Raw genomic sequence first — 17500 nt, forward strand, 5'->3', positions numbered from 1 at the left:
CAAAGAGGACAAAAAACAATGAGGACAGCTGTTAAAAGGTAAATAAGGAGTTAAAAGGTAAATGACCCGTCATTTTTATTCTTTACTCTATTCTTTGTTTTTTACATTATGCACAACTCTCATTTATTGTGTAATAATCTAATTGTAACATGTATTTTTTACATGTTTTGATGCATTTTTATCCTTTATAAAACATTTATGTCTGAATTTTGGGGGGCTTGGAATGGATTAGGGCATTTGCAATGGAAAACGCGTCTCAACTTACGAAGTTTTCTACTCACGAAATTTTCTACTTACGAAATTTCTTCCAGAAACAATTGATTTCGTAAGTAGAGGTACCACTGTATAGTGAACTCATTTTTAAGGGAAATATATTTTGTTTATCATTTTAATAAATAAAATAAATTTTTTTTCCTGATGTCTGGCATCATCCCTGTGGCCAGGAAACCTTAAAATCTGCGCTGCAGCAGCTTCCGTATCCAGTGGTCATGTGGGGTCATACGTCATGGGCGACACCCGTCGCTTCATCAGTCAGGGAAGCCATTAGAACATTGAAGGGATAAATCAGATAAGGTCATGGTTACATGTGAGGTGAATGGTTGTTCCAACACCACAGGAGTCAGATACAAAGATAGGAACTTATCTTTCTTCAGAACACCTTCTGGAAAGCTTGGAAGGAAATGGAAAAGCAAGGATAAACAGGGTCAAAATGACCAAAGATCCGAGGATCTACCGTGAGCACTTCAACCCGGACCATTTCCAAAGAGATTTGAAGGTAAGATCATTTTCAGACAACCCGTATCAGTTATTCTGAATTCCCAAGGTTTAGTGAATAATTAATTCATGTCTGGAGCTACTGGAGATATTGTGTAAATGCTTTTATGACCAGATTATCGCGCGATTATGGCACTCGCGAAAAGTAAACAGTATCAAAAGTGATAGACAGGTCATTTTACTGAGAAGATCTGTGAAACTGAAATAAAACATCCAAGATAAGCATGTCAGGCCCTGATCCTTATACATTCGTCAATACAAGACATATTAATGTAAACTAGAGTTGTTATTAACTCCACACAGTCCAACAGTAATGAATGGCGTTTCGCTCAATGCTAACATAATATGGAAAATCCTATTGATGAGCTAGCCTGTTAGCATCGGTAGCGCAATAAACTTTTCCATACACACAGTAAACCAAAACGGGACATTATAACTAGCTGGATATCTCTGTCAGAATCTGATTCAGATGAAGACACCTGGGATGAGTCGCTAAATGTCCAAACTCTCATCCTCCACATACATCGTGTGGTACTTATACGGGATAATTACCCCCCCAGGTGGGTTCACAGGGAGTTCGTTCTCAGTATCTTATGATAATAACATAATTTTAGATGATATCCTGATAAATAAATGTGATACTGTTGGCTTTTTACTTCGTTGCTTGCTGTATATTTATATAACGATGCTGATATGGAATCCTTGTGATGTCTACGATCGTGTCACTTCCGCTGTCATGGCGCGTTCCATAACTTAAAATTTTGTTTTCATTTTCTCCCTCATGGTTTAACGATGATGTTCCATTCTCACTACTAGCGTTTAATCACAATCAACATTTCATTTCCCATCAAAATTCAGCATTTAATCAAACCGTGGTGGGTGCAATTACATGTTCAACACTGAAATCCACTGCATGCTGCAGGTCCTTTTTCTGCAATGCTCGTTTTGTTGTTTACTGTAAATATGAATGTAACATAGCATCAAATGTCCTACAGAACAAATATTTGAAAAAGTCTTCTTTTCCATTATACTAAGTCATGTGGCAAGTGAAAACTAAATGAGTTTTTCATTGTTTCATCCCCAAACACAACTCCTTTTATTATTTTTGACATCCAGCAAGAAATCCAGCAGATTTTGTAGCAAGTGCCCTAATCCCCTGCTTCCTTTGTTTGATGAAAAATAGCCCGGGGTAGTCCAGAGATTCATTCTAATGCGATTCAGCTCCAGATCCACCATCCATCCCCTTAGCACCTGTTGAAGGCTGCTTCTCTCCACAACATCGAATAAACAGCTCTAGCAGTTGATCCTCTTGCATTGCGTCAAGGCCACTTTTCATCTCTCACATCTGTGATTTCCTTAAGCATTTCCAAAAATCCCCTTGGCAATTCTGTGATCTTTCTCAGCTGTTAGCGTACCCTCGGGCCAGGGCAACCTTGCTATGTGCTCCAGCTGCAGGCTTTTGCTATGGTCATGGGGCCCCACTGAAGGCTACTATTGTCCATTCATGGGGTTCAGTGTGTGAGAGGTCAGATGAGGGAGAGCCTGAGCAGGGGCCAGGCAGGAAATGAAGGTGAAGTGGCAGTTTGGGCGATAATGATGGGCTGGAGCCTGAATAAATAAAATAATCCCAATAAGCTCAAAACAATTTTCCTTTTATACCATGACTCCTGAGGTGAAGAGAATTGGTTAAAGAGACAGATCTTTATCAAAATTCTTTTTTGAACGAAAAATTCTCTTCCCTTGGTCCAAGACTGAGACTTTCAGCTACCAGTGTGACTGAGAACCCAGATTGTCTTGCAGATGTGCAGATTAATCTTCATTTCTCACACGGTTAAGCAATTCAGTCTGCTTCAGAAGCAGCACTGTTTCAGGCCAGAGGTATCCATAGAAACTGCAGAACAAACTGGAGAACAAATGGTCACACCGGGTCAGTCACATCCTCCTTTATCTGAAAAGCTAAGGGCCTCCAGAGGTATGCTGCCTGCACTCAGCAATGAATAACATACATGTTTTGCTCCTCACTGACTCTTTAAAAAAACATGTTGCCCATATAAATCTTGTATATGCCCTCCATCCAAAGGTAGATAAAGGGTTTTATAGAGGGCAAAGTCATCAATGAAAGACAAACAGACAAATCAAAGGCTTTTTGACCGCTGACATGAGCCGAGTTTAGTGAGACCAGAGGACATTTGTCAAACATCTTTGCTACAGGTGCGAGAAAGATGTTTCCGAAGCTTCCTGGCTCTGCCTACTCTATGCTCACAACCTCATCAGATGAGCCAAAGCAACCCTTTGTCTCACTACTTTAATAAATAGGACAGCCCTCATTCAGTGTTCAGTTCTGCTTTGGACTGGTGATTTTGTGTAAATAGTTCAAAGATTAATTTTCCTTCCATCTTCTCTAGATATGATCAATTTCACATTTGTTCAACTGGAGAAACAGAAGGTTTTAACCAAGTATTTGAAACTTACAGTTATGCATTCTGCATGCATAACAACACATTTGTCACCTAATCCTTATGTACTGTTCTTCACAGCAGTTGTGTCTGTTTCAATGGTCCATAGAACTTTGTTTAAAGTCCAAGATGTATGACAAGTCCAAAGACAATCCCCTTCTTTCATCTCGTCTGTAAAACATTACTTAACTGGGACATACAGTATGTTTGAGCAGTGAGTTCACCACATGCAATGTTGAGACCTCTTTGCTTTTTCAAAAACTCCATCAAATGCTATATTCATAGGAACTCATAATTCTCTTAATTTGGTTTTATATTAAGGTCACAAGTGTGTCTCAGATCAATAAGTCTACCAAGCATGACATTTCTTTCTTTCTTTTTGTGAACCACTTTAAACCACTTTCTGATTTTTTTAAAACCACGTACTACTATGGCAGCACCCTTTGTACTGGTGTGTAACTATTGAATTTGTCTGAGGTAGTAATTTGGGTCTGATAGAATGGTTAGATAGTCTTATCAAAGTCCTTTCACAGCCACACGTACTAAAGCATTTAATTAATTAATTTATTATTTGTTTATTTAAAATATGAAGATATCTTCTATATATAACTAAATTTTGTAAAATCCTCATTAATTAAGACACAAGAGGGTTGTATTTAGTTTTAAATAATTCCAGTAAATAATTTCAAGAAATGCTAGAATTTCTCAAAAGCTGCTACATAGATTCATCATTTTTTCATGCAGGCAGTCAGACCTCAGTACAACACAGGATAGACTTAACATCTGGGAAAACTGCTTAACATAAAAGGTCATATACCTGCATGGAGCGGAGGAGGGGACTGTAACATGCAGACATTTGCTGGTCTTTAATCATTGGAAATTGTTGTTTTGTTTTGCGCTCATTGTATGATGTATAACATGTACAGTATATTAAAATTATGTTACAGCCAAAACAAACTAAACTATCATCTGAGTAACACACCCTATATAATTTAAATGGTGCTTTACTCAGATCGATCTTTTTTTTACTATCCATAGTTTAGATAGTAAGAAAAATGAAAGAAAAACTGACTTTGTACATGATGGTCAATTCTCAATTGCTTTCTGAAGCCTCAAGATAGCAGTGTCTAAACAATCAGCCAAGGCCCGTTTTCCACAATGTGGTCACAACTCACAGTATGTCACAGTAATGAGTGAGCGAGACAAAATGTCCACATGGAATCAGCCTCCCCTCTGAACAGCTGCAGAGTATTTGACAGCTGCCACTCTGATTGATGACGAAGAACTGGAGCGCACCAAGGGAAGCACGCCGCTCCAATCAGGAGCTAGGGATGGAACCACAGGAGTGGGATGAGCCAGGATATACATATATATATATATATATATATATATATATATATATATATATATATATATATATATATATATATATATATATATATATATATATATATATATATATATATATATATATATATAAATATATATATATATATATACACACACAGAGAGAGAGAGAGAGAGAGAGAGAGAGAGAGAGAGAGAGTACAGTATATATATAGTTCTGTATTTTAGGTGACTGCTAGTGTATGTTAAAGCCCTAAATAGATAAAGCATTGTTCATCTTTAAAAGTACAGGCACAATTCGTTCCGGAAGGCTGCTCGAATACCGATTTGTTCGAATTCCAAATACATTTTTCCCATTACAAATAATGTAAATGGTCTTAATCCATGACGCTAGAAAACTACCTTTTTTTTCAACATAATATGTTATTTCATACTGTCATTTATATATCAAATTGTATAGTAATGATATATGAATGACAGTATCAAAGAAATGTAAAAGAAAGAAGCAAACATGAGAAAGAATGAAAGAAAAAAACATCAACGTAATCAAGTAAGCCTAAGGTATGAAATACCGTTGTCTTTTGGACAGAAGTTTATGATACCTTGAACTTCTGGGGGACGGCGCCTTGCTCAGGGGTGCCTCGGCAGTGGCTGGGAGGTGAGCTGACACCTCCCACCGTCAGCTAACACTACTGGTGACATCATGGCGGGAGCGGGATTCAATCCACCGATGGCTTGGTCGATCTGTCTACGAGACATATGCTCTACCGCTGAGCCACTGCCGCCCCATCATACTTGGTGATGGTAGATGCTAGACAGCTGCCCTGGGGCAGACTGACGGAGGCTGGGCTGCCAATCTGCGCCTACGGCCCATCCGACCACCAGGGGAACAATCACACACATTCACACACCAGCGAGTGCCCCACTGGAGGCAAGGAGGGTAAAGTGTCTTGCCCAAGGACACAACGACAAATGACTCGGCGGGAGCGGGAATCGAACCGCCGATCTTGAATCATTGGACGACCTGCAATACCACTGAGCCATGGTCGCCCCAAAAAGGCGTTCGTTTCGCGTTTGACTTCCAAATTTTGTTCGACTTCAAAAAAATTCAGAATTTTTTGGTCGAATTCCAATTTGTTCGATGTCTAAAGCGTTCGAAAACCAAGGTTTGTTTGTATGTTTAAATTTGGTGCAGAATAGCTTTAAGTTAGTAGAAAACGCATAGAAGATACAGCAACATCAGCAAAATTTCACTCTTAGCCAGTTTTGTTAATTAATTTCAAAGAATACCAACATAAAAATACTTCCGTGATATTCAGCAAATGTACAGAAGATAGCACTCAAGACTATCAGACTATCTCTGCCTCAAATCTGATTGAATTCACCCTCCGTGTGCCCTCAGTACTGACAATTGCAAGTGTAGAGACACACTGGACGCTAATGAAGTAAAACAAAGGAAGGATTTCCACCTCAGGAGGATGATTCCTGTATCTCTACACATAATACAACTAATTACTTTTATACAATCAGCTATTCAAATGGAAAACAAAACCTGGAATTAAATAAAAGAGAAACACATCAATTAAGAAAAAATACCAAAGACGTTTAAGGCAATGTTTAAATCCTTATGAAGCTCAAGGTAAGGTGAAAATGTGAAAGATACACTTTTAGTTCTCAGACCAGACAATATATATCTGTTTTGTTATGGCACCAAACAGGGTTGCATATTTCCAGCTGCAGACAATGACCTGCCCTTAACTCTGCTGAAGAGATAAACATGGAACACATCCACTGAAGTAATACTTGACACCAGCTGCAGCATGTCATTGTTTTCCAGCCACTGAAAACAAAGGGAAGCAGCAACAATTTTATTTTCAGACTATAACAGACAAAACTCTTGATTTGTATTGCTCTCAATCCTCAGAGGTGCGGAGGGGGAGGGGACAACGCAGACACAAGGTTTTTGGGGATTATGAGACCAAATGGTGTCTGAACAGCAAAACTAAACCTAACCTTTTGCAACACTGAACTGGCAACTGGTATTGAAGGGGCAATTACAAAGGCCTCCTGGCCACAAGTCCCATAATCCTGTTGTGTGAATGGTAGCCAAATATAATTAGTGCACACTGCTATGCTGTCGCTGTGTCTGCTGGAACTAAGCCCAACAACCAACCAGAGTGGTCCAAACTGCCAACTTCATCTCGATCCAGGGCAGATGACAAAAGTGTTCTCATTTAGTTACAGGGAGAAACACCTTCTGTCTGCACTGCTGTCCCTGACATAGAGATCATTAGCATCCTCTAAAACCTTTGTCTTTCCATTTTCATTGACCTTTGTTACTATTATTATGTCTATTATGATTATGGCTATGATTATAATTATTATGATTATTATTATGTGATTTTTCACACAAGCACTTGCTAATATAATTAATGTTTATGTGAAACAAAGATGAAATAATATGATGAAATAAAAAGCAGAACTTGATGAACTTCAACATGCTAATTTGTCCCCTTAAATAATTACAGACACTACTTACAGCACTGACCTTTGTCATAGCATCCAACTTTGCTCCTCAGATAATACTTTGCAGTCAGTCAGTGCCATCAATCAATCAACATCACATGGAGACTGAACAGAATAAGGATGGTAATGTTTTATATTTTTTATTATTACAAGTAAATTCATTAAAAAACACAGCAGAATGATCCCACTAATCAATATCATCTGTTCACTTAAAGTTTGATTTAACCTGTTCATCAAATAATAACATATTTCTTTATTAGCCCCACAGTCAGGAAATTACAGACAGTATGAGCATTTTTTGAGAAATGCATAAAATACATGAAGGTTGTGATTATGAGTTTTAGGGCTCATAATCACAAAAACAGAATATCTCCAGGTTCTTTATTGCTTATCAACAGAGCTCATTAGTTTAATGAACCAACTAGATTAGAGAAGAATGAGATGCAACGGAGTTTACGCTCCATAAGTAAGATGAGTCTGCATCCACTCCAGCACATAAGAATGGTAACAAAGTAGGTACTCATATCTCGGTTTCATCCCTGCTTCTAAAACTCTCCAAGACTTCAGTAACCTTGTAGTTTAAATCTCTGCAGTCAAATAGTGTCTGATCACCCTCTGTTTGTCTGTCTGTCTGTCCATCCTACTGTCTGTTCATCTACCCATCCATCCACGATGGACACATGATCCCCAGCGAGCTCTGGGTCTAACCCTAACCCTAACCCATTCCATTCAACTTTTTTTTTTGTGTGCAGATGAGTGAGTAATGAATAGCTGTGCAGTTTTTGGGTCAGACTGGGCATTCACATGGTAACGTGATTTGAATGTGATTCAAATTAAATACAAACATTTGAGAAATGAGTTAAATGTACACACAGAGTTTTTGGTTAATGCACACTAATAGGACTTACAATTTACACAAAATACACTTTAAAATAATGGGACCAAGTACAGACTGTTAGCAGCTGTAGGTGGTTAGTAGGACTACTCAATTACTTACACAGTAACGTATCGCTGTTACTTTTTCCTTGTTTTCAGTTTATTCTGAAGTAAAAACATAAATACTGTAATTATTTTGCAAAAGACAAAAAAAGTGTCCCAAATTGATCTTTCAATGGGGGCGGCACGGTAGTGCAGTGGGTAGTGCTGTCGCCTCACAGCAGTGAAAGTCCTTTCTATGGGGATGTTCTCCCCATGTTTGTGTGGGTTTTCTTCGGGTTCTCTAGCTTCCTCAAACGTCCAAAAACATGCATTATGGTGACTTGATAAGTTGTAAATTGTCTGTAGGTGTGAGTCTGTGCGGGAGTGACTGTGATGCACCGGCGACACGTCCAGAGTGTACCCCTCCTGTCTCCAACAGCCAGCAGGGATAAGCTCCAGCAATCTTCCGTGACTCGCTAAGTGGAAGAAGCAGCTGTGATTTGTTCACTTGGGGATTTGGTGCCCTGCTTCAGCAGTACCGAGGAAGCTAGCACATGTCCCATTACCAGGCCACACTCCATAATGACCCATGTTTGTCTTGAATCCGCCACCTTCTGATTCTCAAGCCAATGCTCTGTCGACTGAGTTACTGGTCCAATATGCATTTTGTAAGTCAGGCTGCAAAGAGTATGTCTAATAATGTTATCCAACAACAGTCTGATCATACTCAAGCGATGTCTGAGAGGTAATGGTAACTACAGTGTTTTATACCTCGCCAAATTGGATGATCCACCTACACCAGCATTTTACCATTATTTTCACTTTAGTCAATGTTAAGTGTTCCCATCTCACTTGTATCTTATTTGCATTAGTTCACAAAACTAACCTCATTGTTGTTGAAACGAGTGTTGAATGTTTTGTTCAAAAACAGGCAATACTACATACTTCTTATGGTTGGTTGCACTTAAAATTGAACAAAAAAATTGAGATTTGGATCAGCAAGAAGATGCAACAGGAGCACTTTATTGGATTAAATCAAATCTATTTCCTATGTCTCCCTTAACTCCATTTATTTACACACCCTAACACAATATATTCTGATTCCAAATTAACATTTTCCCTTTGCAGCATTGACATTTCATTCTCTATGACATTTCATTCTCCTTAAATTATCCTAAAATAAATAAAATGCTCTCTGCACATCCATAAAATCATTAAAAATGACAAATGAATATTTACCTCACAGGGATGTAGACATCAATTTCTATTTCCGTATTTTACTGGGTGATTTCACCTGTCACCTGCGACAGAGTAAAACCAAGCCAAGATGCTTCAGACTTGCACTGGCAATTCTGATCTGTCAGTTAAAATAACGCTGCTGTATTTAATGTCAGTCAAATTGAGATAATTTATATGCCTTAGTCAACACCTCAGTCATAGAATAGATGCCTACACCCACAATTCATTTACCTGTTCCATAACCCCACTGCTAAATGAAATAGAAAGAGCAATCAATCATAATGCAGGAGAGTGAGAGCCTCTAGGACAGACAATTTGAGTCTTTGCATAGGCGGTAAAGAACAGAGAGAATTGCTGGACTAGCAATTGAGATTTATATGTCAATAGTGCACCCAGAAATATGTATTTAATTATATCCAAGCAACGCCTAATACCTTTCAGACTGCATAAGAGTCCTGGCCTGATGAGAAAATGAGAAATAAGAAAATAACATGAAAATAGTCAACTATAGTCCTACAGTATATCTGTGTGGTGGCAACCGGAAATATATTTTGCCAACCTGTTGATATCCATCCATCCATCCACCCACCACTTTATCCGTTGTCGTGGGTCACCGGAACATATCCTGGCTGGCTTCGGATGTGAGCCGGGGGACACTCCGGGTGCAACGCCATCGTACAGTGGAGCCACACAGAGACGCAGAGAAGCATGTACACATACACCCACACCTATGGTCAATTTGGGACCAGCCAATTAACCTGAAGCACATGTTTTTGGAGGTGGAAGAACATGCAAACTCGGCACAGAGCAGGACACGAACCCGGACCCACTATGCTGGCGCGACGACAGCACAACCCACTGCGCCCTTGCCTTTTGATATACTGTATACCTCAAACTAGGATGCAAAATGCCTGACACCTTGATTTTGTGTAGCCATGTCTTCTGTTTTGAAGCAGAAACTTGTAATTTCTCTGTTGCCCACCAAGTTTCATGGAAATCAGAGAAGCAGTTTTTCTTGAATCCTTCTGAAGAACAAACAAATAATGCACACTGCTGCATACAGCAGAATGTATACCTCTGTCCAGGCCCAAATAAAACTTTTAAGTTGAAAAATAATTAACATACTCTAATATCAACTCTTTCATTCTATGACCTTCACCTTTATCTGGATTAATTGATATTAATATGAAGGTTCAGGATTTTTTTAATAGCTACTGAAGAACTACAGAACATTCTAGTATTTACAGTGTTTTATAATGATGGATGACAGTAAGGAAACCAAAACCATGATGGTGATGATGTAAGACTTGACAATGAGCCCCTTTATTGAGAACTGCAGTCAGTTTATTAATATCTGTGGCTTCATATAACCTTTTACATAAAGTGATGTTTGTTGTAAATGAAATTTTCAATCAGGACTACTTGGAAAAATTTGATGAAACTGTAAAAAATGTTATTTGAACAAACATCGTACTGCCACCTTTGGGGGAAAATATTTCTTTTTCTATTTCCACTTTCCTGTGCATCTGTTTTTCTGATCTAAAAGAGTGTATTTCCTTCATCAAGTGCATTTATACAGGTTTTTCTCGACAGAAAATTAAAGAATAAATTCCAGTGTTTAACAAAGAGTTAATCCTTTCTTTCAGGTTGCAGCATCTCCTGTTTCCAGCAAAGGTCTTTGAGGGGTAAAATAATGAGAGATGAAAATGCAACGGATGCATCTAGCATTACAGAAAAGTGGTCCCTTGAGCAGGCAGGGCTAGAGAAATGTCCAGGACATGCATAAGTACAGGCAGAGGGCAAAGTGCTCCTGAACTCAGAGTGATTACTGCAAAATAAAACTGATGATGCATTCAGGCGTTCACATTCATCAGAGAGTTATACAAAGACTGGGTGTGATTTTGAATTTTCAATCCACACTTAATATTCCTGCACGATTCACTTGAGGAAAATGATAATGGATCAGTCATTGTTTGCACCTCACATTCATACCCTCTGGATGTCACAGACCCTACGGCATTGTTCTTAAGTGTACTATTTTGCATGCGATGTCCTACAGGTGAACTAATATTAATTACACATACAGGAGCAAGGATTTTTGTTGTTGCTGTCTGTGTGAGAGGCTTTTGAATAAACTCCTCTGAATGGGAGTGTGGAGGTTATCAGATGACTGCAGTGATTCTCCTGTGAGGATTTCCAGTCAACTGACTCCTAATGAGTTTTCAGCAGAAACAATTAGCCATCAGCCATGCAAGACACAGGGAACGTGGCACTATGCCGCAGTTTCAGTGTAAAACCTCAGTCCATTCCGTGTTTCAAGTTGACAACTGATCAGTTTATCTGACATTATTCTTGCATTTTTGCATTTTTTACAGAAGTTTCAAATAATGCCCAGCATTTTGAGTTCAGAGCTCTAAATCCATAATTTTGATGCTAGCTGTAGTCTCACTTGTTGTGGAATTGAAAATAATATCACTTTTCTAACATTCAACTGTTGGTTTCTTTAAATCAGAAATTTTGATGGTATTGTCTTCCTTCCACATTCACCAGAGGAGTAGCATTTGTGAAGGGAGCGAGGGGTCACTCCCTTACGGCATTTTTGAAATTAGATTTTTGTGCAAAAACACTTTACATTCACATTCAAACATTTTGCAATTTTACATTAGATGAAGCACTAAAGTGCTTCAGAAGAAGATTTTTTGCAAAAAAATTTCAATCACATTTAGAACATTTAGGACATCTTACAATTAGATGAAACCTCAAAAACACTAAACACTCAAAAACACTAAACACCAATAAACAAAGGGAAATACAATATAAAAATTAGTACATTATAACAGGAAGTTTGTAAAAGTGAGGTGGTCATCAACTAAAGTGCATAGGACATTTTTGTAACACCAGATGTTCCAAAAGTTTTTTGAAATTAGAGCACCATCAAGGTTTTTGAGTTGGCCTTGATATAATTAATTTAAGGTAATTAGAATTTCAGGAGGAAATCACATGTAATATCGAGGGCAAAGATACATCATGTAAGATGGACAGGATATTTCTGTCTTGCATTAGTACAAAGGCAGCTATCTCACTTAAGTTTCATCACTCTGAGCAAAATCAATATTCTTTGACATTTGCAGTAAGGTGCGGGGCAGCAGGGGTGAGACTGAAGGAGGATGGGTACAAAGGATGTGTTTTGGAAATGGCTGACTGGCCCCGAAATGATCATTAACTTTGTGAGAGACCCTACAGTGCATAAAGAATGGGAGGTTGGCCAGGCAGGCTTTTTATTCAGGAGACACAACAGGAGACCCACATGAATAACTCAGCCGGGGAATAGAAGATAATGGTAGGTTTCAGTCTTCAGTGCAGAATCCAACAGGCATCAAAACAAGGCTTAGTGACATCATTTGAATTGAGGGCAAATGACCACATCGGCTCAGATCTACCCAAGATGAGGGTGTGTAAACTGTCAGACATCAGTGCAGCTTATCTGTAAGCTCAGCACTTGGTTGATGAATTCATACTTCTTGACTCAAAACCCATTAGTCACGGGCACAATGTTTTTGAATGATGTTGATTTAGTTCATGTCATGCTGATAGAAAAACAGAGCCCATCAGATAATTTAGAAAGAAAACAACTTATCTATTCATTTTATGTAAAGTTCATAGCTTTGCTTATGTTAAATAATGTTTTGTGCTGTTTTGCTTATTTTTTCTCCCAGGAGACCAGCACAGTATTGAGAGGTTGACATTTAAAATGCATAAACAATGAATTGGTGATGAGTTGAGAGAAACTTGAAATTTCAATATTTTAAGGAAGTGACCTCTAAGAAACTTAAAATGACTTCTGCCAATTGGCATTTTGGACAAAGTTCAATCAAAGATATGACAAAGCAAGCATCGACAAATGGTAAAATCTTTGTTCCCAGCAGGATTGATTACCCCTCAGAAAAAGGAAATTTTCTCTCAGTACCTGCTGTGTCAAATTCAAACCAGAAAACAGCAAACGTGACTCATGGATTAGCATATTGATTTCAGCTGAACAGCATTGTTATCATGCACTACGCATGTCAGCCGACTCCGACTCTGTCATCCACAAGGGACTGCCTTGTAACAGGTACTATAAAAAATAATGAGGGATCTGAGCAAACAGATCAATAACTGAACAGTTTTTATTCTTAGGTTCTGTCTCCCTCTGACTGCAACAAGTAGCTCTTGTTAACATGTTACAGCGATGCTGCTGTCAGTTTTTTTTACCCCAACTGTAAACCTGACCACAGGCCAGCAGCGCATGGGGTGACTACATTTCCATTTAATGGAGCAGTTACTTACGTCACCTATAAACCTGGTATTACATGGTGTTTCAGGTTCTGCCACTTATGTTTTCTAAAAAGAATCAATCCACACAAATACTTTCATTACTTAGCTCAAGTTAGCCTATTTGATTTCAAATGGTTCCAATACTTTGTGTGCTAGGCTGGTGAGGCTACAATATTTCACTCTCCCCAGTGAAACCTAGGAGATAATCAATATGACATGCCAAACAATAGAACACAATGATTTGAGTTTAATACCCTTGGCTCACGAATCACTAATGCTCCTGTTGCAGAAAATCGATCTCCTCCACATCGAACTAAATGTACAGAGCAGCGAAGAGTGAAAGTACATCAAACACAGAGTGAGCCACAGGAGCAACAAAACTCACACACTGTTATTTGGTGTTTTTTCTTCTGTAAAAGAATAAAAATGAATGCATACATTTTCTAGTATTTTCACACATCGGTCAAAACATTCGAGTTCATTCGTGTTTGTTGTTTTAATTTGATCAAACACGTCATGTATTTGCATTTGTATTGCATATTTTATGAGGTATGGCGAACAATGACTGAGATGCTTTTGTTTAATGATTATGAATAGCTCCACATCTATCTCCACATATGTTTTCACCCATACTTAAATTTCCTGTTGTTCTCTAGTCTGATTAAACTGTGTGGCTATTTTTATAATATTAAAGAAAAAAAAAATCTTTCATTGTTTAAATTAGTCAACTGCTTTTAGCTGTTATTTACCTGTGGTTCCACACAACATATTAACTTTAGGTTTACAGGGCAATCTGAAGGTGAACATGGGAAGCTACTATTTTTGATAGGTAAAAATAAATCTATAATTTATCTCATCTGCTACAAATCAGAAAGTTATGGTAACCAAATAACTAACCTAAATCTTGATTATGCTTATGTCTCAGAGTTCTCCTTGGTTTCAGGTTTTGTAAAGTCTCCATCATTTGATGAATATGTTTACATTAATAATATCGCAGAGAGATTCTGTTCACTGGCTGACAGTCAGAGAAAATGTCCTACCATCTGTGTGTGGCCTCTAAGGTTTGGACTCTATTTCATATTCTTATAGATAAATACAGCATTATATGCACCAGACTGGCAGAGCAGTGAGAAACTTGTGAAATAATATGGAGATATTTGCTCAGAGAGTTAAGTTTAGAGGCCGACATGTAATTAATTAACCATGTCCCAGAGGCAGAAAATGACAGACACATTTTCAGGCTTCTATTACAGAGTGTTGAGTTGCAGGCCTCAGGGGGAGCTGCCACATCTCAGAAATCCCTCCCCCTCAAATCAGATACATGATAAATATTCAATGACACATGGGCTTATGGGTAACAACGGTCTCTGTTTCCCTGAACTTCATGGAAGAGGGGATGACGGAGCAACGTTATACAGATCTTCAAACCAAAGTGCAAGTCTGCATCAACACCCCCTTGGGAGTCACCCTCTGATCTCCTAAACCATAGACGCCAGTGCTAGTAAATGATCCCCGTAGCACACTCCTCCCCTTACAGGTAAAAGCATGCTGCCTGACCATCTCAAATTCACACTATACAGAGGAGTGTTATGTTAAAAAAAGTAAATAAAATAATTCTTGAAGTGTTTTTCTTATCAGTGCATACTTCTAGTTTTGTTTCTGTGCACGTCCCGTCTCTTATTAACGGGTGGATGACTGAACTGCTTGATAGCATGATCAATAGAGTAGATTACTTCACACTGTCAGCTATCACTTTTCTCCTAGTTCTTGGGAGCTCAATACAGTGGTGGTGCTGAGTGTGAACTTATGACGTCTTCAAAATTGTCCAAAATTTATGGACAATATTTTGAGTAAACTTGACACTGTGAAATCCTTTTTGAAACAAAAAAAATGTATTGAATCTCAAGAAAGCCTGCCATCCATTTCACATTGTCAGGGGTGTGATGTTGTAAAGTTGGTTAACTGTAAATCATTACCTCACATTGACATATTGAAAAAAGACATGGGCTGATGAGGTAGAGGAGGGACTAACTCTCCACAGCCTTTGAGCTTAATTAAGTCCTCAGACTAGCAGCCCCAAATGACACAGAATACAGTAACAGCTTTTACTGAGGATCACAAAACTCTGTGTGTGTGTGTGCGCGCGCATGTGTGTGTGTGTGTGTGTGTGTGTGTGTATGTCTGTGTGTGTGTATTCATTCATTCATTCATTCATTCATTCATTCATTGTCAATTCCCACTTTTGTCCACTGTTGTGGGTTATGTTGGAGCTTATCCCAGACAACTGGGTGTGTGAGGCAGGGTAGACTCCGGGCGTGACGCCAGTGCACCGCAGAGCAACATGTAAACAGACCACTCCTGCACACACTCAGCCAATTTGGTATGATCAATTCACCTAAGTTGCATGTTTTTGGAGGTGGGACGAAGCCAAAGAACCTGGAGAGAACCCATGCAGACAGGGCTACCTGCTGTGCCACCATGCCGCCCATACTGTAAATACATATATAAGCACGTGCTCCCACAATGCTAAAAATATTTAATTTATAATGTAATATTTAAAAAAAAAAAGAAACTGGAAATAAAGCTATGATCTGTTATGCATATTGAAGCAGTGTTAGTTTACATTATTGCTGCTGTATATGTATATGCTACAGAGTTAATGTTTTTTCACTGTTGTGCTCCCTTTCAGCAAATTAACATTTGCTGATGGCAGAGGTATATTACACACAAACTCAATTTAGTTTTCAATCTTGCAAAGACTGATTGCTAAAACATAGCAGAAGAGATATGATGAAGGGAAATGGCATTTGTAATGAAATGACTCTGCATAGACTTGAAAGTTAATTAGTGTCGTAAGATTCAATTGGTTGTCTATTCCTTCTGTGCAGCTCCCAAAGCTCAGGTTATCGTGGGTAGGCAGCATTAGCTCTTGTTCCAAAGGTTTAGATGTTAAAAGTCAGCCAACACACTGTTGATGACACATTAAGAGCCCTGGTAGACACACAACATGCCTTAATCCAATTAAAATAGATCGCTTACATACTGTGTAACACCAAGTCAATAGAGATACATGTAATCTCATTACCTCTGAAAAAGAAAGATTGCCCTAAAGATACTTTAAGTGGTATTAATTTCACTGTATTGATGGGATACTGAGATGGCAATGAAGCTGATCCTGTGTCTCTGGTGAGACATTTGACAGACAGAAATGGGTTACATGAACACTTCATGAGCATTAAGGGTGTATTTCCACACATCCACAACCTGTTTGTTTGGCGTTATGGTTTTATCTCACACGAGACTAACAGTTTAAAGAAAGGGGCTGTTGAAATTGTTAGAAGAAGAAAGTACTTTGAGTATTCTGCTGACAGCTGATCACGCAGAGGTGTAAATAGGTATCACTAAGCAAAGAGGAGACATTAGCAACAATAGGCTGGGATTTGAATATTACTACCCACCATTGTCTTCCAATTCAAACTGCAGTCAGTCAAGGCATGGAGGATTACACACAGAGTCTCAAACATAACCTATCTGTCTCCATATCATTATAGTAAGAAGTCAACCTACTTTCAGTGGAGCTTGTCATCTTCACTGTGACCTAATTAATACCAGAGAGCACTGCCTTGAAGTGTTGCAACTCTTAACCATGCTAATGTGTGCAGCCCCTATAGCTGAACCAGTGCTACCCCCACAGTCATCTTAGAAGTTGATTTAATATATGAAATGATTATTACATAAATGATGTCTGCATCAACTGTGGGAAATAGCATATTATCTGCCCTCTGTCACCGGTTCTGTTCATAATCTTTATGGACAGAATTTCTACTCTCACCTATGGTTATGAGCTTTGGGTCAAGATCCCAGATACAAGCGGCTGAAAGGAGTTTCCTCCGTAGAGTGGCTGGGCGCACCCTTAAAGATAGGGT

This window comes from Antennarius striatus, chromosome 4, assembly GCF_040054535.1.
Source record: "Antennarius striatus isolate MH-2024 chromosome 4, ASM4005453v1, whole genome shotgun sequence".
In the NCBI taxonomy this organism is placed as follows: domain Eukaryota; kingdom Metazoa; phylum Chordata; class Actinopteri; order Lophiiformes; family Antennariidae; genus Antennarius; species Antennarius striatus.